The sequence below is a fragment of the Mastomys coucha genome, unplaced genomic scaffold, assembly GCF_008632895.1.
Source record: "Mastomys coucha isolate ucsf_1 unplaced genomic scaffold, UCSF_Mcou_1 pScaffold5, whole genome shotgun sequence".
Lineage (NCBI taxonomy): Eukaryota > Metazoa > Chordata > Mammalia > Rodentia > Muridae > Mastomys > Mastomys coucha.
In genome coordinates, this window is record NW_022196911.1 from 57167837 (window position 1) to 57181246 (window position 13410).

At 45.7% G+C, this 13410-nt stretch overlaps 1 protein-coding gene across 5 annotated transcripts in view; it reads left to right on the forward strand.

Annotated features, from left to right (window-relative positions):
• Specc1 (sperm antigen with calponin homology and coiled-coil domains 1) overlaps positions 1-13410 on the forward strand; it is a 293053-nt gene that overhangs the window by 69954 nt on the left and 209689 nt on the right. The window lies entirely within an intron of this gene.

A 13410-nucleotide genomic window follows, 5' to 3' on the forward strand; every position in this document is an offset into this window, starting at 1 on the left:
CCCCCCCCCGTAAGTAAGATGACTAGATCAGCTTGGTGTGGTCTTTTGGATAAGGGTAGAAGTCTAAAGTCCTGCTGAGGAAAACATCCAGCTAGATGGGTTCTTGGTGTGTGGAAGGTTCTGGAGTCACCAGCATGTGGAGTTTGACCTTGCAGCTAGCAGAGGAATAGAGTCTGTTCTAGTGCTGAGCATCTGGACCAAACTAAAGAAATCCCAGATGGCAGAATTTCAAAGTGACAGCAGGACAGTGGTCGTGGCTTTCCTAGGAAGCTGTGGGTTCATGTTCTTGGTTTTTGTGTTTGTTTGTTTGTTTTTTCTGTGACTGTCTTCTCCGACCCTGCAGAAGGCTGTCAACTCTTTGCTGTGTCTTCCAAAGGCATCTGGATTTCTATTCTTAGTTTCCACTCTGTTTTCTGAGACTGGAGTTTGAGCTTTGGTTTCCTTTTCCGGTCCACTCAAACTTTTATATTGGAGTGATGCAGAGCGTTCACATTGTAAGTGGTGAAATGCACCTTCCCTTTCAGAATGCAGAGGTGAGGATGCGTTTGTGCAGCCTCAGCGGGAGTTCTCATCTGGGTGGCTCCTTTTGTCCCAGGAAATTCCAAAGTTCTAAAGTTCCGTTCTCTGCACTCGCTGTGTCTTAGGGGTCTTTTTAGAGTAGCTGGCTCTGCTTCCTAGGACCATCCCCTTGCCAGTGAGTTACTGCCAAGTGCCATCTAGACAGAAACTCCTAAAGGCAGAGCAGAGTACAAAATGAGCCACTCTCAGCTTTCATGTAAAACTCTGGAATCGGAAATGAACCCTTGCACGTAAGCTCTCCTCTTTTAAAAACTCATCTCTGTTTTATTTTTCAAACGTTAAATGACAAAAGTAATATTTTAGAGTTCTCACCCAGGAACAGGCAAAGCTGCCGTGTGCTTCGTAAGCAGGATTCCAGCCATTCATTGCCCACAGTAGCCCCTGCGGCAGCTAGCTTTGTGTCCCTGACTTCATGTGGGGCACAGCCAGGTAAGGCAGCCGGGCAGAACTGGTGCAGGCAGAATGGGAAGTCTTGACTCTCTGATCCAGGGCTGTGCTCTGATACTACAGCAAAGAACTATTTGGTTATTGCTTACCTCCTCCACTCTTTTTTTTTTTTTAAAGTATTTTTCCATTTTGGAGACAAGGTTTCTCTGTGTAACCCTTGGTTGTCCTGGAACTCCTTCTGTAGATGAGATTAAATTTAAAAAACAGTCACTATAGAGTGACTCATGCCTTTGATCCTAGCATCTCAGAACGCAGAGGCAGGTAGATCCCCGTGAGTTCAGACCTACACATGAGACTCTGTCTCAATAATCAATCAATTAAATAAATTGTTGAAAAAACCTTAAAATTTAGGTTGCTTTGTTTCTCCTCTCTCCCTCCCACCATCCCTCCCATCCTCCCTCCTTCCTCCCACCCCACCACCATTCCATTTCCCTTCCTTCCCCTTCTCCCTTCTTTTCTTGCTTCCTTCCGTTTCTTGCATTATAACTAATACTTCAGTAACTTCCTTTGATCGAGGGATGTTTTCCATCTTTATGGGTTATATCTGTAAATTTACCAGTGTGGGATCACTGGGTCAAAGGGTGCCAATGCTTTGTGTGTGTCACAGGTCCTGAACACAGAGCCTAGCCTGAAGCTTATGCTTGCACTTCTGAGCTGCTCCAGGCCTGGTGGGAGCTTTTTAATGGTGCCTGGTATATGTGTCTGGGTTGCCTACTACCTGCTGTATGAGAGCCTTCTATTTTAGTTTCATCTGTTTGCCACCATGGGCATGACAAGGAGTGAGCCAGAACATCTTCATGTTCACAAGACGATGTTTAAGGTCTTGCCCCCATCCCGTTGCTGCTGGCTTTCATGGGGTTTTAGTGAATATATGTGACAGTTCATCTTGAATGTCAACTTGATTTGACCCAGGATGCTGAAGAGGTTCCTAAAGTATGCATCCGGTGTACTGTGAGGGCGTGTCCACAGCTAGCCAGATCATGCTTCGGACTTAAGCAGTGTTGAATCCACTGATAGATTCACACTTGGGAGATCTTGGCTTCTGGGAAGGTGGGAACTGGGGCTGGTTTGAGGGCGACAGCCCTGAGGCGGGCCTTGCTCAGGCCTCTTCCTATTAACCCTTGCTCTGGTTCCTTCATGAGAGGAGCAGCCACACCCCTACCCCAATATAGTCATGGACTGAAACTCTCAAAGAGAAAGAGACCCCTGCTGCCTTAGACTGTTTCTGTCAGTCATTTGGCCACAGCTGGGTGTCTGTCATGATCTCATAATACGATGTTGCCAGCTACTTTCCCAGCTCAGTGTTAACCTTCTAGAGGTTTTTCATGGATCTGGAAAGGTGCCAGGTGGTGACAGCACTTCTTGCCCCTCCTGCGGGTTCCCATTCAGCCCCCAGCACACACACACTCCAGGGAGCTCGCAGCAGTTCTGGGGCATCTGCCACCTTCTTCTGACCTCTGCAGATTCCAAGATGTACCCGCCCTCCACATATGCTTAATTAAAGCAAATCTTAAAATTTGAATTTGGTAGATACTGCCTTAACCATATACAAGACCCTGGTTTTGATAAGTAAAACCCCTAAAATAAATAGTAAATAAAATAAAATAAAAATGAATTGTTGGAAAATCATGTGGTTATTTAGTATTTTTCCACAGTCGAAACTGTTCGGCTTTTTCTGAGCCTTCTCTTTTAAGGGATTTATTTTCTTCTAGCATTTACTCTGCTGAGTGATGTGAAAGGTAGATTTAACCTGACATTTAAAAATAATACTGAGCTGTTTTCCCAATATCATAAGTAACCCCATGCTCTCTGATTTATTTTTAAAGATCTCTCTCTCTCTCTCTCTCTCTCTCTCTCTCTCTCTCTCTGTGTGTGTGTGCGTGTGTGTGTGTGTGTGTGTGTGTATGTGTGTGTGTTTGTGAATATGAGCACAAAACCTGCAGAGGCCAGAAGTTATGTTGCATGCCTTGATGCTGGCATCGTAGGTGGTGGTGAGCTGCCTGATGCGGTTGGCGCTAAGAGCTGAAACTGGATGTCCTGTTCGAGCAGGAAGTACTCTTTCCAGCTTCGCTTGCTGGTATTTCAGAGTGTCTTTTCTTTTTCGAGACAGGGTCTCTCTGTGTAGCCCTGGCTGTCCTGGAACTCACTCTGTAGACCAGGCTGGCCTCAAACTCAGAAATTTTCCTGCCTCTGCCTCCCAGTGCTGGGATTTCATAATGGTTTGGGATAATCTGGAGTGTGTGTGTGATATTGATATTTCTATCTTATTAGCAAATTGTGGTAATTTAGATATATAGAAAGAATGGAATGTTTAAAGTAATTGTGCCAAATTAAGAAAGTAGCTAACTAGATAAGGTTGTTTTTTGGAGGTGAAGAAATAAAAACTATATTTTCTAACACACATAGAGTCTAATGTATGTAATGTGTGGAGGTTATGTAAAGTGTGAATGAATATATGTATACTGAATGCACAAGTGGGCATTATATATGCATATTTTATCAAGTCAAATGTATAGTTCTTTTTGGTGTAAGAAAACCCTTTGTGTAATCTGGAGACTCCACACATTAGTAACTGCTACCCCATAAAGACAGGCTGGTGACAGGCAGGGAGAAGCATGTGGAACAGGACCAAGGCTGTTGTGTAATGAGTAACTCCCATGCATCAGAAACAAATAAACAAGAAAAATGGGCAACATTTATAAGTAGGTGATTCCCAGGAGAGTAAATACATGATGTTCAGTCTCATAGTGACAGGAGGAGTACACAGCATGTCACATGCAATGTAATGTCATGCCATTGGCAAAACACTGACAACATGAATAATATGAATGACAAGAACATATGGATGTGTACATTAGCAATAAGAAACTAGATAGGAAGTTCCAGACTAGTCATGGCTACACAGTGAGACCAGTCTCAAAAAGAAAAAAAAAACAAGACCATATATTTTGGATAATTATGCATGTGTGTATACACACAGGTTTTTGTGCGTAAGCATGCGGAGGCCATAGGTTAACATCAATCATGAGTTTTCCTCAGGAGTGACAGCATCTGTCACTGTACCTGGAGCTCACTGGTTTGTCTAGCAGAGATGGCCATGTCTCTACTTCCCCAGCACTGGGGTTCCAGGCACGAGCCACCATGCCTGAGAGCTGAGATCAGAATTAAGCTCCTCATGCTTGCACACTAAGCGCTTTACCAACTGATCACATGCTGTACATTTTTAAGTAAGAATATATGGTGTGATAAATTATGTTTAAATTCTTAGTTGTGTAAAGAAGCATCACTATTTTTATATATTCGTAAGAATTCATTTTAAAAAGCAATAGATGTGTGGTACAAAGCCGTGTGTGCCGTTCCCTCCATAGAGGGATGTAGATGGAGGGCAAGTCCAACGTTCTCTTTGGGGAGGATGTACTTCAGTGTTGGAATTTCTTATGAGTCTGTGTTTGTATATTTGTGTAACATAAATAGATAATCAGGAAATTTCTCAGACCCATAGGCAAGAAGATTCTTGGGAACAGGATCCCAGATGTAGAAGGCCAGTGTTGGGAAAGTAGACGGCAGGTTTAATATCAGTGAGCATTTGGGAGGCAGGGGAGCCTGAATTAGGTTATAGAAGAAGAAGTGCGGAAGTTGTTGAGAAAGCAGAACACCAAGTACTGGGGGACAAGTTGCTGGAGTGATGCGTGCTGGCAGCTTCCCTGCTCTGTCCCTGTTCCCAGGCGTAATGTGGTGACTACTGAGCTCAGCGGCACCCTAGAGTCCCTTGTATTTTATCTCTCCATTTAAAAGCTGCCACCTGAGGTTCAAAATAAGCCTTTATCCAGTTTCTTAATCCGTTTCTTGCTGCTATAACAGAAGACGGGACACCAAGTACTTTATACATAAAATAGCAGTTCTTAGCTCACAGTTTTGGAGGCTGAAGTACAAGATGTGCAGCCTATGCTTTCAGCCTGCGCTGAGGGCGGTCTAGCTAGATGGCAGCGTGGTAGATGGCCTCATGGTGGGAGCTCCTCCCTGGGTATTCTTTTTATAGCCATCTATTCCTGCCTGAGCGGACAACAGTCTCAGGAGTATTGTGTTAATCGCTTCTGGGGGAGGGGCATCTCCAACCACCTGGCCAGCTCCTGTTGGACCCCACCTCTTTAAAATTTTGCCTTAAATTTCCTTCCTTCTTTCCTTCTTTCCTTCCTTCCTGCCTGCCATCCTTTCTTCCTTTTTTCTTTTTTTTAAGACAGGTTCTCGCTCAGAATTTGCCTGGTAGACCAGATTAGCCTTGCACTCACATAAATCCACTTGCCTCTGCTTCCCTGGTGCTAAGATTAAAGCCCCTTGGTTGCTGGCCAGCCTTAATTCTGTAAAAACAAACAAACAACTATTGCACCAAGTCCCATCTGTGCTGCTTACACGCTCCTGTGTGGGGCTGTCAGGGGCGCTCACTGGAGCATCATCATCCTAGCATAGGACTCCTCACCGAGGTGGATTATACATCCTTCCCGCTTCATCCTCTGATGTTGACTGGTTTGATGTTATGCAGGTCTGGTGCAGGCAACCACATGAACTCATGAGTGTAGAGGCCCTGTCCCATCGGGAGACATTGCCCTTCTTGCCCCATGTCCCCAGTCTCAGACTCTTAGAGTCTTCCCAACCCCTCTTTGTGGTGATCCCATTTGTGGATGAACATTTCCCTGACATTCATTCTCTACGCTTTAATCAGTTGTGAGCTTCCGCCTTAATCATTGTCCACGGCACAGAGAGACTTCTCTGAGGAGGTCTTACAGCTGCTCTAGTATAAGAGATATAAATTTGAAGGGTAGTTTGATACTGTGGCCGTTGAGCAAAATGACTTAGTAGATTTCCTGCCGGCAGGTCCTGCTGCAGCAACGCCATCACACTGGGGATCCAGCTTCTAGCATACAGATAGATCTCTGGAGGATGCATGCAGACTGTAGCATCTAATAATACCTAGTAGACACCAGTACCTAGCAGACACCAGGTAGCATCAAGCCCGGGGAAGTAAGGGGGTCTTGGCCATGATAATGAAGGGACACATACACACTGAAGAGTCTCATCAGCTACTGTGAGTGTCCCTATGACGTCCCCCTGAGGATGCCATGTGGAGGTTACAGAGGAGGGACAAGAAGCTGTGGCTACTCCAGGAAGCACCTTCAGAGTGCCAGCATCTTTCCCTGGGACTCTCCGACATACAGTCCCCTCACCTCCAGCTAATCCCGCCATTCCAGCTCTTCTTTTTCCAACTTTTCTTCCCCAGGACTACTGAACTTAGTTATAACTCCTCTTCTCATGGTCATTGCCACTGCCAGCCACCAAGACTCCTGCAATTCCTCCAAAGCTTACATTATTAACAGACGGAAACACCAAATTACCATGTGAGAAGCAAGGAGAGTGAAATGAAGCCAAACGTAACAATTAAAATTTAAAACACCCCGTTGGGAAGGCTAAAGGCAGGGTGGGTACAGTCACAGAGAGTGCTGTTTATAAGAAGGAAGGAAATGTATTAGGCTGAGACACTGACTGTGCTGCTGGAGGGATGGCAGAAAGAGACTGGGGGACTTCTATTAATTCTTCGTAATTCTGAGAGTGCATGAGGTAAGCCAGTAATGCATTACCTTACAACTTGGGGAACAGGGGTCCCCCGAGGCAGGTCTGTGTGGAAGTCATACCTGGTTGCTGCAGTAACAACCACCTCATGAGAACTGGGAGGATCTGAAATAGCCAGCTCTGCTTCAGAAATAAAAAGATGAGTAGCCTTTCTCCTAGGGGGAAGGTAGGGAAGGAGAGAAAGGGGAGATTAAAGGCGGGCTCTTGAGAGATGCTTGCTTAAGTGTCCACAGAGCCCAGCATTGTAAAGACCTCAGGGGTACTCAGGCCCCCAAGGCACTGTGGTCAGTATCCTTTTCTGATGGCTTCAGATGCTACCGACCGGAACCCTTGCATGGGGAAACGCTGAACCTGTGTGCTGCTGGGTGATTTGATGGTCTTCTGGACCTTCCGTGATGAGGGCTGTGTCCCTCTGGCAGGACCGGAGCAGATGATATAGTGAGCATGGCCTCCTGAGGTCCACCACCTGCTTGCTTCCCAGCTGTGGCGTCTCCCTCTCTAATGCTGCTGTTCCCCCTCTGTTACCACAGAGGATGCCACCCAGAGCCTTTCTCTCCTGACTTGGGCGTGCCCCTTCTTGGGTAAGCTCTTCCCTTTTTGGACAGTCTGTATTTTCTGTTCCTTATATTGGACCGTGAACCCAGGTGGTGGGGGGGTGGACTGACCTTGCCCATCCTTGTGCCCTGATGCCTGCTATAGTGCCTGAGGTGCATGCGGTGGTCCCAGAATGCTTGCTAGACAGGTGAAAGAATCAAGCCAGCCAGCTGTTGTGTTCTTCTAGGACCCCAACCTTTCATCTCCCAGTATAGCATGCCCTTAGTCCTAGCACTCAGGAGACAGAGGCAGGAGACTATCTATAACTTTGAGGCCAGCGTGGGTTTACAGAGTGAGTTCCAGGACATGCAAGGCTACACAGAGAAACCCTGTCTTCAAACAAAGAAACAAATAATATCCCAAACCAGACATTTGTTGTTGAAGGGCTTGTTTGTATTTTCTTGAAGTTTGCATATTGTTGTTATTGTTGTGGCTCTTTTTTTGGAGACAAGGTTTCTCTGTGTAGCCCTGGCTGTCCTGGAACTCATTCTGTAGACCAGGCTGGCCTCGAACTCAGAAATCCACTCCTGCCTCTGCCTCCTAAGTGCTGGGATTAAAGGCGTGCACCACCACTGCCTGGTGGCTCTTATTGTTTTGGTTGAATCTCATGAGTTCTTTGCAAACCTAAAACTCAAGTGCCTTCCATGTTCCTGCTCTGTGGCTTTTAGTTTCTTAGCAGCGTCTTTTGAAGAGTAGAAGTTTATATTTGATAAATTCCAATCTGTGAGGAGTTTTGTTTTAGATTTTTGTTCTTCTTTTGTTTGTGGGGTTTTGTTGTTATTTTGGGGTTTGGTTTTGTTTTTTGTGTGTTTTTGTATTTTGAAACAGGGTCTCTTGTAGCCCACGCTGACTTCACTGTGTAGTCAATGTAACTTTGGACTCCTGGGCACTGGGAGGTCCTAAATTTTATTTTACCAATCACGTATTTGGGCTCATGCCAAAGAACTTGTACTTAGAATCTTTGTCTAACTCGTGGTCACAAAGACTTCCTCTTGCTCTCTCCGATTCTTTCTGGTCTTAGATTTCAAGTTTCAGTCTGTGGTCCACCTTTAAAATGCATTATGGTATAGAAGCTGGATTCAGAAGACCAACCACTAATGAATCCGTCTCTCTCTCCCGGGCATCTGGGCTGTGGTGGGGACTTTCTTGAGGTGAGGGGGAGCTTGGGCACAGGGTGCTGTTAGGACCTGTTGTCTAAGGACTGTTTGCCAGGAAAGGGAGTGAGGAAGAAAGGATGCAGGGAAGGGAAGCCTGTTGTTCTAGGGTCTAAGTGTTCTTAGGGGTGATGGTTTCCCTGCCATGGCTGTGCCTGGGGTCTGTGTGCCAAGAGGCTGGCAGGAGTGGACAGAAGAGAGCCAGGGCCACATATGGGACACTCAGTGTCTCCTACTCTGAAGTAAAGAGCTGCTGGCTTTAGGACAGACCCACGCCCTGCTCATGGTCAGATGTGATACTTCATAACAAACCCACCCTTAGGAAGCAGGGCTGTTATAGAACTGTCTGTGTCCCACCGCTCTAGGGGCAGATCATATAGCTGATGCTGTACTCCCTGTCCTCATAGAATTACTTTTGAGGAGGGTGCAGGGAGTGAGATACAACCAGGTAATCTGGGAGTAGCCGACAGAATCATCCCTCGATGCGTGGGTTTTATGTGTATTTAAAACACAACCTGAGAAGCATTTGCTGCTGAGAGGGGGCATAATGCGGGCGCTGAATATGTTACCCTGCAAAGCACAGCAGTTGCTTTCACTAGCCAGCTGGCGTTCCAGGAAGATCGCTAAAGCCTGTGGGTTAGAAAAAAAGGAGTTCAGGAATGCGAGAACAAAAAAGAAATAGCTGTGTCGCTGATTTCAGCTAATCCGACAACAATAAAGAAATGCAGGACTCCCTATGCTCGGAGAAGGGACAGCCACCCACAGCCCTGTGGGTGTTCAAGGGCTGCACTTTCACTCTTCACCAGGAAATGGTGGGTATCCTTGACACCATGGTGACAATATATCCTTGACACTCGGGACACCATAGTGACAATGTAGCTTGTAAATGAGGTCCCAGGGTTCTCCATATCTTTGGAGGCTCCTGTTATATTCTGCCTTCCCTTGCTGTTCAAGGCTGATCTCAGGAGTGATGTTAATTACTACACAGACTCTACATGGCTTCTGTTCCCAGCCTGAACACTTCCTGGAGTGGCTGAGGTCTCTGTTGTATATAACCCTGCAGGTACTCCACAGCCTTGGGGACCATGGTGGGAGCCAACCCCAGGTGTGTCACCTCCATTCCTTGGGCAGTTCAACTATTACCACCATGGTCCTTTGTAGCTTCAAGGTGTTGGAGCCAAGTTGTCAAGGAATCCCAGAAGGCACCAGGAGCATGCTGGGAGAAGATTGACTTTCCTGAGGAAATAGCTCTCTAGTGTCTTGCAACCTAGTTCCTACCTCCCTTTCTAATCCTAGGTTGAGAGTGCTCCCAGGAAGCCTTGCAGCCTCACAGATGGACACCCTGACACCTGGACCACAGCATTCCTTGTGGCAGGGGTTCAACTGAGACTTTCTATACTTGGCTCTTCAAGCTTATAGGACCTAGGGCTGTTTTGCCAAATACAGAAATGCCATTGAAGATTCGTCTTTACCTGATAGGAGACCTTCGTGAATGTCTCAGAGACTGTAGGACTCTGAAGGCATCATGTCCAAGAAATGGCCGTCCTGGAGCAGGAGGCGGGAGGAGCCAAAGGCTTGTCTTGTGCTTTCTCTGGCAGTTCTGAGTTGTACGGTGCTCAGCACTTACCTTATTAGATTGCATATCTTCTCCTGATATGCCTACTATTGCATGAGCTTGCATGTAGGAATACATTCACACAGAGGCAGCTGTCCTGGGCATTTTCAGCCTGCATTTGATGTAAGATAAGGATGAGTAGTGAGGTTAACAGAACTGAGCATGTATCTTCAGGGGGAAGACAGGAAATCATGATTAAAATATCAGAATAAATGAGCCATTGGAGGATGTCTCATCATGTGACCTGGGGAACTTATATTGGTGTGATATGTTCCCTTTATGATGACAAGTTGACACCGGCTCTTTGAATCTGAAGAGGTTGTAGCTGGGTATAGTGGCTCACACCTATAATCTCAGCATTCCAGAGGCCAGAAGACCCCTGTCTTAGTCACAGAACTTCTCTAGAGTCACAGAACCTATGGGTAGTCTCTATATGATAAAGGAATTTGTGGATTACTTACAGTCTGTAGTCCAACTCCCAACAATGGTCAGCAGCAGCTGTGAATGGAAGTCTAAGGACCTAGCAGTTGCTCAGTCCCACAAGGCAAGCAGGCAGAGAGCCTTCCTTCTTCCAGTGTCCTTATATAGGTCTCCAGTCCAGATATAGTCAAGTTGACAACCAAGAATAGCCACTACAACCCCACCCATACACAAACACACACACACACACACACACACACACACACACACACACACGCGCGCGCGCGCGTGTGTGTGTGTGTGTGTGTGTGTGTGTGTGTGTGTGTCTGTCTGTCTGTCTGTCTATCTATCTATCTATCTATCTATCTATCTATCTATCTATCTATCATCTATTTACTTACTTGCCTGCCCTCCTACCTGTCTCTGTCCATCTATCATGTATATGTCTGTCTGTCTAATCTATCTGTCTACCTACCTACCTACCTACCTACCTACCTATCTGGAAACAGTCCCACTGTGTAGCCCTGGCTAGCTTGAAATTCACTGAGATGTCCCCTGGGCCTGCCTCCTTAGTGCTGGAAATAAAGGCATGGGCCACCACACCTTGGGAAGATAGTGATTTTGATTTTGAGGTCAGCCTGAGCTACATAGTGTGACCCTGTCTCAAACAACACAGTGTGGGTTTGGGTGGCATGCTTTTCTACAGTGTCCTGCTTCCTTAAAGTGTGACGACAGTCTTGATGATTTTTTTGAACTTCGTGTGACTTTCATTTGCAATTTACCTAGAATGAGGCAGGCATGGGTTTATGGAACTGGTGATGATTTCTCTGCTGATGGCTTCCTGTGGTCAGAGAGGCAGTGGGGAGAGACAAAAGCAGTGGGTGCCTGACTCTTTGGCACTCTGAGAAGTCCACTGAACTTCTGATTCTCCAGCTATACTTCCAGAGTGTGGCTACTGGAGCTTTGCAGGAAGCAGGTGAGCCTGTCCAATTGGCCCTTTTGAGGATACCAAAATGTGTTCTAGCCATGCTTAAAATGTAACCATTATTCCAGAACATACCAGCTAGCATGTGTCATCCATAAACTTTAGAATCTACTCTGAGGGGAAACATTTCCTTCTCAAAAATAAAATAAAATAAAATAAAATAAAATAGGTCCTCTTCTTCCTGTTTCCAGTAGTCCTGAATGTTAGATATTTTTTTCTATGAGGTCAAAAGGTAGCTAATTATACAATTGCAACTGGAAAATAAGGGACAAGAATCAGGTAGTGGCAGTTTTTCTGCTTTCATTTGTATGTTAATTTTTAATATAAATGCAGGATATAAAGCATTAATGTAAGTCAGAATGTTTCAGTGAACTCATTTCAACAGTACAACTTCATACCAATTATAAATAAGCCTGTTAAAAATTTCTGGACAATGCTAGCATTTGAAATATGAATTTAAAAAGAAGTAAATTTCTTATTCTAATTCTCTCTCACACTCTCTCCCTCCTTTCCTCTTCCTCCTCCTCCTCCTCCTCTTCTTCTTCTTCCTCCTCCTCTTCTTCTTCCTCTTTTTTCTTTGAGATAGGTTCCCCTATGTAGTTCTAGTTGTCCTGGAGCTCACTATGTAACTCTGGATATCCTGGACTAACCTTGTAGACCAGGCTGGCCTTGAACTCACAGAGATCGACCTGCCTTTGCCTCCTGAGTACAGGAATGAAAGGCATGCACCACCGTGTCTGGCTATAAATAAATTTCTTACTGAAGGCCAAAGGGAAGGGGAACTAATAGATGTGGGCGTGGAGGTGGTCTTGCCTCTCATAGGCTTTTGTCATATTGTCACAGAGGGTCTAATTCAGCAGTGCAGTGGGCAAAGTTCTCCCCAACCCCTGTGAGTGTCAGTAGTTCATGTGGAGGCGGAGGGCACAGAAGTTTTTCTGGGTGGGAGGGGCAGTGAGCCCCGCAATCCTGGCATTGTTTCTAGAGGAAATATCCCAAAAGTGACAGAATTGACTGCTGCTGTAGAAGCTACGCCTTTAGCCCCATCTCACACAAGGGTCTCAGGAACAAAGAAAAACATGGGTGGAAGATATAGTACCCAGACTTGAATCTTTGAATTATTGGTTCCATAGATTTTTGGTTACCAATAATTCTCACATTTGGAAGCATCTGCTTACATAAATTCATTTGTTATATTCCTGTTAAGACATCTGGTTCTTACTACCACAAACTGGGCCAGCAAGTCTGTTCAGCAGGTACACACCTTCGGCCACGCCTGAGAACCTGAGTTTAGTTCCTGGGATCCATAGGATAGAAGAAAAGAATAGATCCTACAAGTTGCCCTCTAAACTCCATATGTGCACTGTGGCATGTACTTGCATACACAACACATAAAATGTAATTTTATTTGTTTTTTTTTAAGATTTTCTTATTTATTATATGTAAGTACACTGTAGCTGTCTTCAGACACTCCAGAAGAGAACGTCAGATCTCATTATGGATGGTTGTGAGCCACCATGTGGTTGCTGGGAATTGAACTCAGGACCTCTGGAAGAGCAATCAGTGCTCTTACCCTCTGAGCCATCTCTCCAGTCCTCAAGTGTAATTCATAACCAGAGAATTAGCACCATGTGATGGGAGGGTCACAGTGACACAGTGAGAGGTGACCAATGACAGGTAACGATGGCACCACTAGGTATGGTTTGTTGATAAAGGTTTTGAAGAAATAAACCGGGGTCTGTCAGCTGGGTGGGAGAACTATTCTAGAGCCTTCCAGAGGAAATGTTCTTAAACAGAGATGAGACCCAGGATGAGCAGCCCTGCATGAGAGCATCTTGGGGACTTTTACACAGAGACAATAGCAAGCACAGAAGGAGCAGCAGCAAGCATAGAGGGAGCAGCAGGCACAGAGAGAGTAGCAGCAAGCAGAGGGAGCAGCAGTCACAGAGGGAGCAGCAGGCACAGAGGGAGCAGCAGGCACAGAGGGAGCAGCA